This window comes from Nelumbo lutea, chromosome 6 (assembly GCF_056320005.1).
Source record: "Nelumbo lutea isolate HS-2025 chromosome 6, American lotus-T2T, whole genome shotgun sequence".
NCBI lineage: Eukaryota > Viridiplantae > Streptophyta > Magnoliopsida > Proteales > Nelumbonaceae > Nelumbo > Nelumbo lutea.
This window is the reverse complement of record NC_142689.1, coordinates 4,041,971-4,061,282: the sequence shown is the minus strand read 5'-3', so window position 1 is coordinate 4,061,282 and position 19,312 is coordinate 4,041,971. Positions and strand designations below refer to the sequence as shown.

General features: G+C 36.9%; 1 long non-coding RNA gene and 1 pseudogene across 2 annotated transcripts; both read left to right on the top strand.

The window, feature by feature from the left end:
• Positions 1-3,818: 3,818 nt before the first annotated feature.
• Positions 3,819-5,983, top strand: LOC148846908 (subtilisin-like protease SBT4.3; annotated as a pseudogene).
• A 2,405-nt stretch (positions 5,984-8,388) lies between these two features.
• LOC148846907 (uncharacterized) lies at positions 8,389-16,840 on the top strand. Of its 2 annotated transcripts, none has more exons than XR_016101219.1 (2): positions 8,389-8,838; positions 16,614-16,840. It is a non-coding gene; the product is annotated as an uncharacterized LOC148846907 (long non-coding RNA). The 2 variants fall into 2 exon arrangements; XR_016101220.1 differs by having other exon boundaries at positions 8,405-8,838; positions 16,648-16,840.
• The last annotated feature ends 2,472 nt before the right edge of the window (positions 16,841-19,312 follow it).

The window sequence follows — 19,312 nt, the reverse complement described above, 5'->3', positions numbered from 1 at the left end:
AGCCCCACGCGCTTTCATTTTTTTGTGTCGTTCCTCCCCAAAATCAACCCACACGATTTTCACTTTGGGCTTTGATTGCAGTACAATTTTATTTGCGTTAGTACAAATACATGGGGGTGCAAATGAAGAAAATGCAAAATCCTGTTTAATTTTAGTTTTCAATTTTACTTTATTCTACTTCGTGTATTAATATACTTCATTTTTACTGCAATCAAACTAAACAAGCAAAAAAATAAGTCAGAATTTACACTCAAACAATTTGCACTATTATAGTTTTGCATCAATGCAAATTTATTTGCATTGCAACCAAACACAACCTACAGAAATTGCGAAGTATGAGGCAATTTCAGATGACAACACTAATATGGTGAAAGATCATTAATTAGATCCAAATGAGGCAGGACCTATTGATGTTCCCCAACACGTCCTAAAGGTGATGTAGTCAGTTTTTGAAAAACAGCTTCAATATATGTAGTTAATTGTGAGAAAAGAGGATATACAACAACCCCCTTTTGTTAAATATACAATCAGGTTTTGTGTAGACTGTAGACTGTGCAAAGATTCACACGTATAAATATGACGATGTTGATTTTTTGTCAAGTCATCTCGTAGTGTCTCTATTCATCTGTCCAAGCATCAACCCATCTTCTATTTATAATCTTTTTTGGGTTGTTGTTCAGATGTGGTCATGCATGTAAAGAGAGAGGTAATTTGAGATATCCACAGCCCAAGAGTTTGAAAATGATATATTTTGAAAATTTAAAAGAAAATGAAGGATAAAAGAGTCACAAGGTATATTTAAGTATTTTTTAGAAATATATGTATATTTATGAAAACTTGGAGTATGCTCAAGTCTTTTACCCTAATAAATATGAGAATATTATGTGAATGCCATTCCTTGGTTGGGTAATAATGCATAACAAAAATTATTATCAATATATTAATTAACGGCTAAATAAATTACCAAAAATAACTTAATAAATGAAATATTATTTGATATAATACTAATTAGTAGTTGTATATGAAATTAGTAATTATATAATTATGAGCCATTAAAATAATGCACTTATTTAATTTCTAAACATTCCAGTGATTTTCCTTTGATGGATTTGTAATAAATAACCCTATGGGCTCTTCAAAAATTTGTTTTTTATATAATAAGTTAAAGGAATAAGATCAGATTTCCCTATCTTTTCATTCAAAAAATGTTGGAGAGTTGGGACCTACTTGCTTAGATTAGACCAAGGTTCGAAATTTTGATATATATCAGACCGTATTGTATTGGTTCTCCTCTCAATTCGCCACTACAGCGGGTTTAACCCGGCTCAGGAGATAGAGGGGCCTTAGACCGATTACCCTGAATCAGGTTCACAAAGAAAAAAAAAACAATAATATCGGACTGTATCAATGTTTTGAACTTTGTATTAGACGAGTTCCTACGTTTGACCCAGTTAAGTTAGAATCGAGAAATTAGAGAGAGGAGATTTTAAACAATTAGACAGGAGACTTGATGTTATTTTGAAACTTGAAAGAAATTGAGGGAATGATTGTTTTCCAACCATCACTGCTAAGTCTTAATCCATGTATTGGTTCCAAAATTTCCGTGTACCGTACGTACCCAACAAATAGCCCCCGTTTGGTTTGGTTGTGCAGTAATTAAAATACTAACCCATTAACAAAATGCATCATTTTGAAGTCCAAACAGAGAGGTCGGATTTCCTGCACTTGTTTGGTGTGTGCCGTGGTGCACTCCCAATGAGATTGTAACACGTCATGCTTTGTATGACCCTCCAGTTCACCAGTATGGGAAATTTAAAGGGCCTATTATATTTTTATAATAATAATAATAATAAATTAATAAAAAAACCAATTCGAGAATTAGGAGAGAACAAGGCAGGGAATTCTTGCAGGCCGAACCTCAGAGCTACGCAAACGCCATAAATGATTGCAGACTGCCCTTTAATCTTCAAGATTGACAAGGGGCAAGAATTTTATTTTAAACTGTTAAGTAGCGTTGGGAAGTCTCATCGCTCCTTTCACATCTATTAGGCAGGGATCAGAGATCATAAATAGCCTCGAATATGAGAGGATGGGAAGTCCCATCCATTATTTTCAAAACGATTCATGAATAGCTTTGAATTTCTTTAGAAAAGTTTCGTTTCTTGATGCACCATTTCGTTTCTTCTCAACTCTTGGTTTCTTTTTCCTTTTCTTTTCTTATTTTTTTCTTACCATTTTTTCATATTTGAGGGTCTTTTGTGGTTTACCTTCTATTTTGTCATTGGTGATCGGTCTACTCTGTATTGTCTTCCTTTGTTTTTAACAAGTGTTTTAAATTTTTTGATCTGTTGTTGGCGTTCTTTCCAAAATAGGTTTGAAGATTTTATTTCTATCTTATTAATTCATAAATCATCTTTTGGGTTATTTCTATGTGGAACATATTTATGTAAGTATTTCATATATGTTTCTATTTAACTTAGAGAAAACCTACCTGTATTTGTTATTTTGACTGTGTACAGTTCAGTTTGCTAATGAACTGATCAGTTTCGGACTTTTGGTGCTGTTCTGGTTCGTTGGTTCAGAGATGACAATGGAGGGAGGAAAGAGGATGGAGAAAGAGAATGGAAGAAGAAGAAAAAAAAAAAAAAAGAAAAGGATAGGGAGAGGGCATTAGAAAGGAAAGGATTTCTTTTTTTCTGTTTTCTACTTTTAAAGAAGCAATCCATCAGTTAATTTGAAACGTGACGTGTTACAATCTTATTGGGAGTGCACCATGGTACACTCCAAACAAGTGCAGGAAATCCAGATTCCCAAACAGAACCGCTGACTGGATCACCTTTCGGGTTTACTATTGATATTCCCACATTTTTGGGTTCATTTCGGCGGTGTGGAGCGTGTTGTATGGAATGAAATCCAAATTCAAACTACATCGTAAAAATGGTTTCAGTTTTAGTAATAGATTAATTAGTTGTATATCTACAAGTGCTCAATGCTTAGATAGAATTCTAGTAAATATTATTGAGTGTTTCTTGATTTGGTATCTCCCCGGCCGGCCATATAAAATTAGGCCTCCCGATCTCTTCACCGGTCATCAGCATCCAAGAATGGCTGGGCTACCTTGAAGCAGTCTCTTTCTTCGTTCTCTCGCATTCTAGTAGTTTTCATGGCCATCATTAGCATCCCATGTGGTGCAAAGGCAAGTCATGCATCCTCCATCGCTTTTTAGCTACGTGGGTTTAGATATTCTTTTATTAATCTGATGCTATTCTGAGTCTGTATGAATATATATATATATATATATATATATATATATATATATATATATATGTATGTATCGGTGTTTCCAAGTAGAACCCTCCAGTTTCATACAACGAGATCCTGGAATTTCATGGGTTTAACTGCGGCAGCGAAAAGACAACCCAATGCTGAAAGTGATGTGATAGTCGGTGTCTTTGACACTGGAATCTGGCCGGAGTCTGAAAGTTAATTTCAGTGACAAAGGATTCGGCCCTCCTCCTAAGAAATGGAAGGGTACGTACTTGTAATGGTGGCAGCAATTTCACCTGCAACAAGTAATTCTCTTCACTCCATGGATCATGCATGCATGATGCATGGCTGGCCTAATATGTGTTCTTCTTGCTAATGAGATATATTTGTTGTATTAGTATAGGTTGAAGGGAAGGCAAACGTGGTTCTGTTCATTTGTCTTGAGATGACAATGTCTTCCTCCATGATCCAACTATGAGACTGTCGTCTCAACAATCTGGTATTATGTAATTGTTGCAGTAAGCTCATTGGCGCTCGAGTTTACAGTGAAAATGAGAAGGAAAGTGCAAGGGACAAGGAAGGACATGGCACACAAACTGCGCGCGTCAACAGCAGCAGGGAACAGAGTGGTGGGTGTGAGCTTTTATGGAGTGGCTCGAGGAAATGCAAGAGGAGGAGCGCCATCAGCTAGGATTGCTGTTTACAAGGTCTGCAGCAGTGAAGGTTGTCGAGAAGAAGATATCCTCTCTGCCAGCTTTTACGATGCCATTGCTGGTGGTGTAGACATAATCTCTATTTCAGTAGGGCGAGGTCAAGCAGCAGTTGAGTTATCTACAGATTCCATTGCTATTGACAGAGTTGCTTTAGAGAATGGTACACATCTTTCGGTAAACAGATCAACCGCTTTCTTAATTTCTTTTTTTTTTTTTTTTTTTTTTTTACTGTAAATCATCACTTCTTACATTTGGTCTATCTTCTTTAATGGGAACAGGGTAGATCTGTTAATTCATTTAGTTCAAGAAGAAGAAAAGTTGATATTGTATATGGCATAACTGCTTCAACGCTATGTGATTTTAATAGTGTTCGGTATGTTTCATCTGTAGATTAATTGATAGAAATCAAGATTTTTTTTGCTTCATTTTCAGGTCTTGCATTTATGGTTCTTTAGATAGTCGGTTTGGTAAAGAGGAAGATTGTGGTATGTGATGAGGTCTCGCTAGGAGAGGAACCTAAGCGAGCCTTTACTCTTGGGGTAATCATGATAGATAAAGAATTTAGTGATTTTGGTTTAATTTATCCTCTCCCTGCAGTACTGTTAACCCCTGAGAATGGGGAGAGGGTCAAGCTTTACATGAATTTCATAAGGTTAGCCCTCAATTCATCTATCTTAATTTTATGCTAAGCAAAACAGAGTGTCAAGAATTTTTTTTTTGTTGAATTTTGAATCGTATTATTTATTATATTATCTACATGTATAAATCTCTTATCTATCAGAATTTCCAAATTAAAGTGTACTGATGTGTTTTATCGATCTTTTATTTATTTATTTTTTATTTTGAATGTAAGAAATTTCATTGGGAATTCTTTCAGAACAAAATTAATTGTCTTTGTGTTTGAATTTGATGTCATTAACTCAGAACAAAATCCATCAAACTTCAGAAATTGAAAGGAGTTCATGTAATTTAATCAAAACTAAAGCCATTGTAATGCTTTCATCTTTGGGATTGTACTTGTGTGCTTGCCCAAATATAACTTTTGAATTTGATGACACTTATCCACTCTCTGTCTTCAGTTCTATTAATTTCTCCTGGGAAAATATATTAATGCAGCCAGATGTAAGTGCCCTAGGAGTAAATATTTTGGCAGCATTTTCGCCTCTTGCTTCACCATGTGATAGTGATGGGGGATACAAGATCAGTGAAATATAACATATTGTCCGGGACCTCCATGTCTTGCCCGGCCACACGTTACTGGTTCAGCTGCTTATGTCAAAAGCTTCCACCCTGACTGGTCGCCTGCTGCCATTAAATCTGCTCTTATGACTACTGGTACCCATTTTCTCTCTAAGTTTAGTTTGATACTCAAAACATTGCTTTTAATTTGATCTTGAGCTTTATTAAATTAAATTAATTCTAACACATACACAAAATTAATAAACTTCCTTATTTCCATAGCTCGGCGTACGAGTGCTGCTCAAAATGAAAAGACACTGTATTGGCTTATGGTTCTGGCCATATAGATCCAGAGAAAGCTAAGAACCCTGGTTTGGTCTATGATGCCCATAAAGCTGACTACATACAAATGCTGTGCAATATAGGGTATGATTCGAGGCTAATATATATCAGGTGACAACAGCAGTTGGCCAAAGGAGAGGACAGGCGAAGCTAAGGATCGATCTCAATTACCCTTCAATAGGACGTTATGTTGCAGACTTGAAGCCATTCAAGAGTAACTTTACACGGACTGTTACCAACGTTGGCTTCGCAAACTCCACATACAAGGCACAAGTAACTTGTTCAGGTTCTGAGATGAAAATCAGCGTCGAATCCAGTATTCGATCTGTCGTTTAAGGCATTGAACGAAAAGAAGTCTTTTGTTGTGACTGTACATCAGTACTGTAGGTGAGCTATCGCATTAAAACATCCTGCACTGTTTGGATCATTGGTTTGGTCTGACAGAATTCATAGGGTGAGAAGTCCAATTGCTGTATTTTCAGATCTTTCCTTATTTTTATCCTCGCCGCACCAATTAAGCAAGTGTTGTCAAACTCACTATAGTAACGTGGAATATTTTCATTGTAATGGCCTAATGGGAAGAGCTTGATGTCATTGGGTTTATTGCAAATATCATGTGTGTAGTGATTAGTGAAGCTGAAATTCATCCACTCTTCTTTTGAAGTTCAAATCTTTCTCTGCTTGTCTGTCTGGAGTATCTTAATGAACGACCGAACACATCAAACTCATGTCCAAGTGTCTCGAGCTATGTCCTGACTCTTGCAAACCAACATTGCCAAACGATGCCGATATGTCCTGCATGCCCTACCACTCTTCCTACAAACTGAGTAGACGGCCGGACCTATATATGTTTTGGTCAGCCATCATCCCCACCTCATTATCTTAAAGATTATATGGAAGATGGTGGATTTCCACCCAAACATCGATCCACTTCTTTAAGTAAAACCGAAGAAGAAACCTTATCAGATGACCATACATGTATGACCGTTTGCCTAACATCCACTATGTCTACGCCATAGTGAACCAGCAGCTATAGCGGGTTGAAATCACTCGTGACATCTCACTTCATAATGCACCCGAAAAGTGTCCTCCGACACCCTAGTAAACTTGGTGCTATAAAAGGTACTGAAAGTAGATTATATACTCCCAGATTTTATGAATACCCACTGCATGACCCAGTAGTTATTTTCCTGCAATTTATTCTTATTTTACTGGAAAATTTGTTATCTATCAATTTTACTGAGTTTTCGACTTTCTAATGAATGTCTAGTGGCAGAAAACAACAGATCAATGATCAATCATAATGCACACTCTGCACCAATTATAGAAGTTGTAATGAGGCTTAAATAAATATTCATGAGAGAACGACAATGATTGTAATACTATTCAGTACTCATGGTCATTTTGGGTAGCCCCAGAATCCATTAACTTCGATTGTTGATCATTTTAAACACCCATTTTTTCAGATTGCACATACAATATGGGACAGACAATGGTCGGCCAGGCGTGGATGACACAGAGTGGTTGAATGAAAAGCAACATAGAGATGATGCCTTGTAGTAGCTGGTAGCTTATCTCTGTTCAGAAACAAGTGCATCTGGGTCGACAGCGACAAATGAGTTAGTTCGAGACACTGGTAAGGATCTAGGCATCCTTGTAGGGTATGAAGATAACCGTCTGCCCTTCTCGTCATAGATTATGGCATCTTCCTCATCTGGAACTCTGCATCTCTCCCCTAGAATTATAGTCTTAGTCCACAGTGAATCTTCTGGTTTGAATGCTCTATGTTTGTGATCCTCCCTTCTAGACCGGAACCTGGTCATGGCAGCCGAGGACCCGTGCAGCTTCCCGGGCAGCTTCATGCTCAGGCTGGTCATCAGTCTCCGCTTTGATGTTGAGTAGTTCAACAAATTTTCTGCTCTGGTTGGTGGTAGTGCCTGTCTTTCTTCTTGGCTTTGGGCGCTCGTTCTCTCTGTTTCTAACGCTGCTTTGGATGGTGGTAGCGGCAATGTAGTCGTAGTGATAGTTGTTGTTGTTGTCGTCGTCGTTGTTATCATCTTGGTCTCCTGTGCTATCTTTGATGGTTCAGATGTTGGGGATTGAGGGGGCGATGGGGTCTTTTTAGATTTAGAACCACAAAGAAATACAACTATAGCGATCATTGCAGCAACCGAAGCTGCAAAAAGATAGAGAGAAATTGCAGGATGGAATAATGAGACGATTTCAGATGGAACTCGTCTTCCCATGGAAAGGAATTTGCTTAGCCTTTTCTATCTTTTATATTCTGTGTGTGTGTGTGTGATCGTAAGGGAACTGAAGATAGAGAATTTCTTTCTTTGGTTTGACTTTCTGGGTTTTCTGTCTGAAGGTTGATTTGATCGTAACGGAACTGAAGATAGAGAATTTCTTTCTTTGGTTTGATTTTCTGGGTTTTCTGTCTGAAGATTGATTTGATGGGAAAGGAACTGAAGATAGAGAATTTCTTTCTTTGGTTTTGTTTTCTTCTTGTCCAGTTTTGTTTCTTTTTACACCCGAAACAGATTGCGTGGTTTGAGGAATGGGAGGTGGGAAGAAGAGGTGAAGAGGGAGAGATGCAGTTGGCAGTTAATTAGTTAAACCCCATTAATATCAAAAGAACCGCCGCACACCCTATTTAGAAATTCCTCTGGTTGAATCCAAGATGAAATGCATCAGAACCATCCATCAAAGAGATCATTTTGATCAGTACGCTAATAATAGAACAAGATTCTTTTAGTAAATAATTATGCCTAGAATCGAGATGCTGTACTTGATAAAAAAAAAAAAACAACACTAACCGAATGTTTTCCTCACATTCTGTTGAATTCAAGCTGCTATAACCTTGTCGTATATTGTCCATCACAAAGTTGATTCTCTGAATACTACCCCAGAGACCGTTAATGACTACATTACATACGGTGGAAGCTCTCTCTCTCTCTCTCTCTCTCTCTCTCTCTCTCTCTCTCTCTCTCTCTCTGACCCGAAGAAGTCTACCTCGATTGGAGAAAGGCTAACACTCGTGAATAAAGAACATCCGGCTTCAATTCCTATCGACTTCCAGAGACAAACCAGAAGTAAACCTGTAAATCCTGCAAAATTGGCGCCAATGGTGACAAGAGAAGCAAAACCCAACATCGACGAGGAGCCGGCGAACCTCCGCCGAAGATCTCACTAAAAGCTGTAGGTTCTCTTTTCTGGTCATTGGGATATTGTGTTAGATGAACTTGATGGAGCCGGAGAATTGTTTTGTGGAGGAGGTGGAATTAGTGTTTACCGCCCATGGTTCAGTTCTTTCTATGTGACCTAAATAAAATTTGAGGTATCATCCAATTTTTTGGGAGACAAACTGAATTGATTATACCCTCTTTTTGCTGTTTCTTTTAGGATGTGGGGAGAGGTTAATGTAAAACGGAAGTGTTAAGCAGTTATAAGAAATCAGGGGGGTTTAAGTTATCTTATATATATACCCTTTTAAATGGAATCTTACTGTTGATTCCCATATTTGCAAATTTTTATTTATTGCATGTCAGTTCTTAAAGAAGCATTCAACATAAAAGCGGTTAAGTGAGGTATTTGAATAGATTAATATTCTTTAATATTGAATAGGTTGATATTCTCTTATAGCAGTAAACTTTCTCATATTTCTCTATTTTTTTCCTTGCATGACTAGACACTTGTCCATGCTTGTCTCTGTAAACTCTTCCCCTCCCATTCTTCTTCCCACTCTCTTGGTCTCTCTCTCTTGATTCAGCAGCAAGGGAACATCTCTGTCTCACTCTCCCTTTGAAAACAATAGGAACTAAAACAGGGAAGAAAAGGAATACTGAATTCCATAATTCATTCTGTAGTAGACGAGAGAATTTATACAAGTATAGAATCTTACAAATTAGGAGAAAAAGAATAGAGTGATAGCTAGCTAATTTACAGAGCATAATTACAGCCTAAATTCTAGAAATTTACAGCTAAGATTACGATATATAAGGTAACAGAATATCTTCTAATATTCAAACGATTTCTTCAAGATCCCCCCTCAAGTTGGAGCATGGAGATCTTGAATGCCCAACTTGCGAAGAAGAAAATGAAAATGATCACATCCCAAAGCTTTAGTTAAGATATCTGCCAGTTGGAATTGAGTTGAAACATATTTTGTAGCAATGATGCCAAATTGTAGGTGTTCACGAATGAAATGGCAGTCGATTTCAATGTGTTCAGTGCGCTCATGGAAGACGGGATTTGCAGTAACGTGTAAAGCCGATTGATTGTCACAGTGCAAAAGCATTGGTTGAGAATGTGACAGGGAAAGATCAGCAAGTAAACCACGTAACCATATCAGCTCACTAGTTGTAGAAGCCATAGAACGATATTCTGATTCTGCGGAGGAGCGCGAGACTGTGGGTTGTTTCTTGAATTTCCAAGAGATAGGAGCCGCACCAAGGAAAATGTAATGCCCTATGATAGATCGTCGTGTCATCGGACAACTTGCCCAGTCGGCATCACAGTAAGCTTTGATCTGAAAATCACTATTTGAAGGGAAAAAAAGACCTTGACCAGGAGAACTCTTCAAGAAACGAAGAACATGATAGGCAACATCAAGATGAGGATGACAAGGTTTTTGCATGAATTGATTGAGAAGTTGTACTGCATAAGTAATATCGGGCCGAGAAACAATGAGATAAATGAGACGTCCAATTAAGCGACGATATTGGCTTGAGTCCTTTAACGGTTCACCACAATCTAAAGACAGTCGATGCTGTTGCGGAATAGGAAAAGAAGCTGGTTTACTACCAGACAGTCCTGTTTCTTTCAAGAGGTCAAGAGTGTATTTGCTCTGGCAAAGAGATATCCCTAGAGGAGAACGGGCAAGCTCTAAGCCAAGAAAATACTTAAGAGTACCAAGATCCTTTACAGAGAAACATGTACTAAGATAACTTTTGAGCTTTTGGATCTGCAAAACATCATTCCCGACAATAATCATGTCATCCACATAGACAAGGAGAGCAAGAAAAGAAGTACCTTCAGTCAAAGTAAACAGAGAATGATCATTATGAGATTGTACGAAGCCAAATTTCCTCAACGACAAAGAGAACTTTTCGAACCATTGATGAGGAGCCTGCTTTAGCCCATACAAAGATTTCTGAAGCTGACAAACACGAGTATCACTTGGTGAAAGAAAACCCGGTGGAGGAGACATATAAACTTCTTCATGTAAATTACCATGGAGAAAAGCGTTATTCACATCTAATTGATGTAATTCCCAATTTTTTGCAGCAACAACAGCCAACAAACACCTAACAATAGTTAATTTTGCAATAGGAGCAAAGGTTTCGGTATAATCCAAACCTTCAATTTGTGCATATCCTTGGGCTACCAATCGTGACTTATAGCGCTCAATAGAACCATCTGACTTGTATTTTACTTTGTATACCCAATGAGAACCAACTAGTTTCTTCCCTGAGGGTAATGGCACTAAGCTCCAAACACGATTTTTCTCTAGAGCAAAAATTTCTTGTTTCATAGCTTTACACCATTTTGGGTCTTTGACAGCTTGGGAAAAGGATTTAGGCTCACTAACAACAGAAATATTAGCAAGAAAAACTTGATGAGATGGAACAAAACGAGAATAAGACAAATGACATGACATAGGATAAAGAGTACCTGAAGAAACTGCGTTGGATGTAGGTTGTGATAGCTTATCTACTCCAGGAAGCTAATACACATAATCATCAAGACGAGAGGGAAGGCGACGAGTCCTTTGAGGTCGTGATGAGTTAGGAAGAGAATTTTGTGTGGGACTTGATTGTTTGGTTGAGATTTGTGTAGGTGAGTCTTGAGATGATGATGTAACCTCATGGTTAGAGTCAATGAAGATAGGTGTGATAATATTATCTTCAAGATCAGTTTGTGGACATTGTATTTGGGAATTGTGAAAATGAGGCACAACAACTGATGTCTCCAAAGAATCAATAATTGGTAAAGGAATAACTGCATTTGGTTCTTTTGGAGGGTTGTGAGAATGAAAAGGGAATTGATTTTCATAAAAAATGGCATCCCGTGATGTAAAGATTTTGTGTGATTCCATGTCATAAACTCTATATCCCTTTTGTCCCATAGGATAACCAATACAAATACAAGGCTTGGAACGAGGTGCAAACTTATCTTTTGATCGATTTTTATCATACACATAACACAAACAACCAAAGACATGTGAATGAGAGTATAATGGAGGCTTTGAAAATAACATCTCATAAGGACTCTTGCCAGACAATTTAGGTGTAGGAGTATAATTTATTAGATAGGCTGCAGTTAAAACACATTCTCCCCAAAATTTGATTGGTAGGTTTGCTTGGAATCGAAGAGCACGGGCAACCTCTAATAAGTGATGATGCTTACGCTCTACTATTCCATTTTGTTGCGGGGTATGAACACAAGATGTTTGATGTGAAATACCATTAAGAGAAAAAAAAGTTAGACATAGTAAGAAAATAATAGCATGAAATTGAATGAAGTGTTTTTCTGCTTTTAACTTGTGTTTGAGGAGATAAACCCATGTGCATCTTGTGCAATCATCCACAATAGTAAGAAAATAATGAGCACCGGAAAGAGATGGGGTTTTATAAGGACCCCAAATTTCACAATGAACCAAATCAAAAGGGAAATCAGATTTATTATTGCTTAAAGGAAAAACATTTCGAGTTTGTTTAGCTCGATGGCATACATCACAACATTTGTTCAAATTTTTTAAAGATAAACTAGATAATTCAAGAATTAGATATAATCGATCAAATGAAAGATGGCCTAATTATTCATGCCATAAGGTGGATGAGGAAGGAAGAGATGCAATTACAGTAAATGGTAATTGAAGCTCACGAAAGTAGTATAAGCCACCACATAATTCACCCATTCCAATCAGTTTTTTCGATTTGAGGTCCTGCAAGATACAAAATGATGGAAAAAATGTGACCGAACACTGAAGGACTTTTGTCAATCTACTTATTAAAAGAAGATTGCATTTGAAAGAGGGTATATGAAGAACATGATTTAAAACCATATTTGACAATCTAATTTGACCAATAGAGTGCACAGGAACAGTTGTCCCATTTGGTAATCTGACAGGTAAAGTGTAGGAAGTAGCATTAAAGAGAGTGGGTGCATCACATGTAAGATGTTCGGATGCACCACTGTCTAGGATCCAGTCTGAAATATCATGAGATTGGGTGACCTTACCAACAAAGTTTGCTACATTTTGGCTAGTAGAGGGCAATAAGGACATGAGCTAGTCATATTGTTCTTGAGTGAGACTAAACCCTTTACCCGTAGACTGACTTGAATCTGAAATGACATTATTGGATGAAGGAGATTCTATCTTCTCCTTTGAAGTTTTTGCTTTGCTTTGCCAACCCGGAGGAAATCCAACCATCTTAAAACACTTTTCTTTAGTATGCCCAAGTTTGTTGAAATATGCACATTTTGATTTATTTGTCCCTTTTGGCCGCTCTCCATTAAATTCCCTTGTCTGATTTTTAGAGGGTTGGACAACAAAGGCTGCTACTTCTGTTGACTGATTACGACCCATTGAAGCAATGGGTTGTTGCTTTTTTTCTTTGGTTACAAAGGCATAAGCCTTATTGATTGAATGAAAAGGTTCAATGTTTAATATTTGAGATCGAATGATTCCGTATTGATCATTCAATCCCATAAGAAATTGATGAACTTTTTCCTTCTCCCGTTCTGCCACGACTTTTTTTTCCAGCACCACATGTACATGAAGGGATAGAAGAATAGGTTGCTAACTCATCCCAAAGACCTTTTAATTTGGTGTAGTAGGCAGCCACAGTCAGATCCTTCTGATGTGCAAGACAAATTTTTCTCTTCAACTCATGAATGCGTGGTACATTTCCTTGAGAGAAGCGTTCCTGCAAATCTATCCACATCTCGCAAGTTGTATCTACATAAGCAACACTATCATATAATTCTGGAACCAAGGCATTGAAAATCCAAGAGATTACCATTGAGTTACATTTTTCCCAAGCTTGAGTTTCTTGATCATCGTCGTCTGATTTGGGTAGAGAGCCATCAACAAAACACAACTTATTTTTGGCTCGAAGAACATTAATCATAGCACGTTTCCATGTTGGATAATTCTCACCTTTGAGGAGACAAGAAACTAGAATTGTGTCTGGATTATCAGATGAATTCAGAAAATAAGGGGAAGAGGTATTATGTTCAAACATCAATCGAGATGCTGAACTTTTGGTTGTACTTGCGGGAATTTTCTTCACTCATGGTGATTGAGGGTTGTAGGATTCAAGGATCAGTATTTGCTCCTGATACCATGAAAACAATAGGAACTAAAACACGGAAGAAAATGAATATTGAATTCCATAATTCACGAAAGAAAAAGAATACTGAATTCCATAATTCATTAGAACATAGCGACAGCTAGCTAATTTACATAGCTAATTTACATAGCGACCCTCTCTCTCTCTCTCTTTCCTCCCTTGATTCAGTAGCAATAGCAAGTGAAGATCTCCGTCTCACTCCCCCTTTCTCTCTCTTCCCCGATTCAGTAGCAAATGAACAAGATAACTTCTTGTCTGACTTTCTCTCTGTTTCCTTCTGTCTCTATCTTTCTCAAGACAACACTGCCTAGAGCTTTAGATGAGGTAAGTTTTTGCAAATCTTTACCCTAAATGCTAACGTTTTTGCCTTTCTCTCAAATCTCTCTCGTCTCTCTTCCATTCCCAATGTCATCTAAAAACACCGTTTGAAAGCTTCCATTAAATCTTTTCTTGTCTGGGTTTGCTTTCTCTCCGTTTCCCTGTCTCTCTCCCTCAACACCGTTTAAAGCTTCCATATTCTTTTCTCTCTTCTCTCGAAGTTTTTCCATGCTCTCATTGTCTCTCTATTTGCATTGATTTATATTCATGGTTTTGTTGGAACTTGGAAGGTTAGTCTCTCAGAAGACTTTACGGCTGGTGTGTAGTTGCCATATTACGGGGGTTTTCAATCTTGGCCTCTTCCCGTGGTCAAGCGGTAGCTGGATTGGGTTGTACGGTTGTTGGTGTGGCTATGTTGTGGTGCTGCAGCGATCTTTCCATCTCTTTCTCTTTCTTTCTCTTTCTCTAACACTGGTCTGGCTTAGAGTTTTGATCCATTTTTTCTCAGTTTATTAGGTTGAGTTTTGATCAGTATTTATTTCTAGACAATGGGGTTTGATAAGTTTGATTCTGTATTATCTGCCGGGAAGAAGAGAGATGTATTACAATGAAAGAACATTCCAGAGCAACAAAGATGTTATTCCTGCATAGAATGAGAAATTATTTCAAGAAAATAGAAAAGCCAGATGAATTTTCTGAAACTCTCCCTTTCCTCCGCTGTCCTTCACGGGCCTCACGGCCGATAGCCAATCTTTCACTTATGCTTCTCTGGTTATCTCTCTCAAACTCTTCTCTCTATCCACCACCTCGTGGGTTCTTCATTTCTCAATTTGCCCACTTTTTCTCCTCTTTTATTCACAATCCAAATAAAATAATGGAAAATTATGATAATCTTTTGATTCAAATAGACGGCTAGACGTTTGTCCCTCCATCAAACTTCCTCGCATAATCCCGTTGCCCAACCAAAAGGCCGAGCCATCTCTCTTTCTCTCACACACAGATGGTTAATACTTCATATTCCAACAATTACTGCTCCTGTTGGGACGATCTTAGCCGTCCAAAAAATCTGTTCATTTGGTGTAGGCCATCTCATCCAATTTAGGTTTCAGTAGGTTAATTAATTAAGCTAATAATGAATAATGATGGTGGTCTAATTCTTAATCCAAAGAACAACAAGAGTATAGGATATGCATGGGTCATGGCCCATGGCCTAAGAAGTAATATCGTATTCACTTATTTATGTAAAAACTTGACAGTCTTGGAAAGCTTTTAATTAAATATTTAATTAAAAGAATATTGATGATAATTACTCTTTTATCTAAATCCATAACAGTAAAGATATTAGACATGTAAATGAAGTCAACATGCATTAAATTTCAATTTTCTAAAATAATGATGAAAAACTAGTAATGATATAAGGCATTTAGGGATTTAAGAGGGAAAGCTTACTTTGATAATTTTCTTTTATACTAAAATGAACTCAGAATTGTTAATGTTACATGTTTGTGGGGACTAGGGTGTGTAGCCTTCTACAAAACCTACTAAATGAGATACCTACTCTCTCTTTTCAACTAGGGCCATATATGGTATGTTTTATGTATAAATATTATAATTACATGACTGGGTTTGGATATTTGGTCTTTTTGGCTCGGATTGGGTCCAATACTTTGGGCTCTTTTTGGGCTGGGGCTGGGCCTAAGAGGTCTGTGCTTGGCCTAATCTTATCATATTTCAGTGTGGATTGGACCCAAATTAGATATATCATGCCTTAACTTGGAGGTTTATGGGTGGTTTCATTTTTCTTACGGCCTGGTCTTCTTTCATTTACAAATTGTTTCAATCTCTCATCTTTATTCTCATGAATTCATGATCACATTTGCTAAGCTCTATGAGATCACATGGTGCATGTCTTAGTGTGTATATTGGGAATGTTTGGATGGTTGATAAAGAGAATTACATGATATTTGAAGGGTATTTTTGACTTTTTAAATGCCACTTAACGGCTGACTAACGGCAGGTACTATATTGTCACATTTTGAAAGTTCAGATATTGAATTGTCGCATTTTAAAAGATTAGATATTGGATTGTCGCATTTTAAAATCCGGGGACTAAATTGTCATTCAAACCAAAATACAGGATACTGATTGGGAATTTTCTCTAATTGTTTTCCAAATTATTTCTTGGTACTTTACATTCAAACTGGACACCAAAACTTGGTATATAATTTTTTTTATTTCATGCTATTCGGTTCAAGAATTCGTTGTTTGTCGAATAATTTTTCTTTTTGAACAATAATGATTCTTATCGAGGGGGATTGGGGAGGGATTTAATCATCCATCACCATCTGTCTGACTAACTATATTTATTGGATATGTGGGAATTTTTGTGACTAGCAACACTGAAGCCTTTTTCATGAAAACATCCTGCTATATGCAGTTGCAACAATGAAGCCACTTTACCCTCTTTGTAGGATCCAATCAGAGAGAGAAGTACTGCAATAGTATAGTAATGGAGGTGATTTTCTTTTGAGGGTTCGTTCCATTGTATTGACAGTGAAGCAAGTAATGCATCAATCAAGTAACTCGATTGCTACTGTTTTATTAATTATTGTGATTTTTTCCTTTATTTATAATTTATAATTTTATTTGTTGTTTTATTGCCCATGATTTTCTTTTGTGAATCATTGTTATTCTTTTACTTCACTTTTTTATTCTCCCAATTATTCGGTATTATTTTCGTCGCTAGTTTAAATTTAAATTTTAGACTAAACAAAGACAAAGCTGTATAACTTTCATTCCATCCAATATAATGAAGTAAATTCTAATAATATAAATCAAAGAACTCCACCAAACCTTCTATTTTAAGAGACACACCGCGTTAGGGCTTCTCATGGTCGGCGTCGATCCACTCCGCTGCAAATTAATATTTTTATCATTCTAGTCGGTGATAAAAGACAGAGAGCATTCTGTCCGCCATTCACACATTCACTCATCATCATAGCAACGGTTTTTATATGAATAGTGGAGGAGGGGAATAAACATAAATGGCCCATGAGGTATCAACTATGAAAAATTGAGGCGTCAAAAAGGATTATGAAAAAATGAGGCATATAAAAATAAATTTAGATGAACATCAATGATATAATTAAGAGTAGATTCTGGGGCATGGCCGCATGGGGGACTATGGCTCCTCTAGGCCCCCCTTAGCTCCATCCCTGCCCAATAATCATTGAACAACTTAGGTTGTTTTTTGGTGATTGTTGTATATAATTGTTCAAATTCAAGGTTTTTAAAATTGAATCAGACAACGAATAGGGGTCTGGATCATCAGAATTGAATAAAATGTTTCATTCTGACAAATAAATTAAAAAATAAAAATAGGTTAAGCCGTTGAATGATTCGACCACTCGGGATAGCGGTTTACTGACCAAATCAATGGTTTTTGGAGAAATAGCGGTTTTGGGGTAAAACGGATATATAAGCAAGTGAATGTCATAGACATAAACATGAATGGTAAACCCAAATGGCACCTATGGTCAGCATGTTAAGTTATCATTAGCATCACACGATTGCTTATATATTTTCTTATCAGCTTTATAAAGGTAGAAACTTTCTTGTCCACTGAATACCAGAAGTTGAAAGGATTTAGATTTTGAGAACAATAATGGCAATTCTACTGTATTATCTTAATTTGAACAATTTAAGGGTTGTTGGCCAATATGTTTGATATTGTTTCTTTAAAAGAAAAACAATTATTCTTTTGGTTTAAAAGACAAGGTCATACACTCATACATATTGTCAAACACCCCGTTAGAGGTTAGAAACCCTCATCATTTGATGTAAGCTCTTTCCCATATGTGTAACAATTCTGCCAGCCTACAACATGTTTAGTGAAGGTATCAATCGAATCACTCCAAACCCCAAATCCAGTTCTTTCATGGAAATCCTCGTCATTTGGTGTAAGCTCTTTCCCATACGTGTAACAATTTTGCCAGCCTACATTTTTAGTGAAGATATCAATCGAATCACTCCAAACCCCGAATCCAGTTTTATCCAACCATTTCCTCAACAAACCTAAATTTTCCTATCTAAAAGAATTACGAGATCAGACACCAATGCTAGTCAGAATTCGTCTAGCCCCCATTCCTGAAATACATATAAACTACCTTTTTCTTTAGCTGCAATAAATATAAACTACCCTTAAGCTACGGTTATTACTCTTGTAAACTTTTTCCCAATTCCCAGTCACCGGACAAGATGTACAACTTTTAATTTAAAACACCATAGAGCAAAGGATGCATGCAATTTTACCAAGACAAGCAAAACCAGTAGCAGAAGAAGCCAATCCAGCGGCAGCCGGAAAGTTGTTATAGGAAGCAATATGTACATGCAATTTGTCCCAATCTTCCTTCTTAATGTGAATCCCCTTGTCGTCATCACCAACACTGTTTGCACGGCATCGGATTTCCCTCAGACAGTTCTGAAATCTACCACCAGAGAGGGAAATCTCCTATACTAACGAGCAAAAGTTAAAATTTCCAAGAATGAGCAAATACTGACAAACAAATGAGACATCCATGAAATATTACTGTTTGAATCAAATAAACTACAAGAATAGACCATTCTAATATCGATTCTAAGGGATTTTAATTCTGATTTCGATATTCCAACCGCAAACCAAACAGACTCTGAGTCGCATTAAAAACAAACAGTATGTCATGCCCAGACAGAGATAAAAGATACTTTTAGTACCATTGATAATATAAAGTTGCATCCTTGATATATGGTATGAGCATATTAAAACTAATAATAAACTCTTAATTCTTCTCCTAATCTAATAATAAATCTAAGAAACTGACAAGATCGAACATATTATTTCAGATATTAAGAAAATGATAAATCTAAAAGGCATCTTTGTCACTAGATATGAATGGGTGGTGTAGTGTGTTTCCATCTTTCACACGGCAAAACTATTAGTTTGGAGATCAGAAAAGAGTCTCGTCTTCAAATTCCTTACTTTATTCACTAAAAAGAGTTTCATCAGCCCAAAAGAATCTGTTATGTGTAAAAAAAATAAGCCCATTTACAAAAATTGAAAATTTGAACAGATAATATTAATTATGTGAACCAGAACCA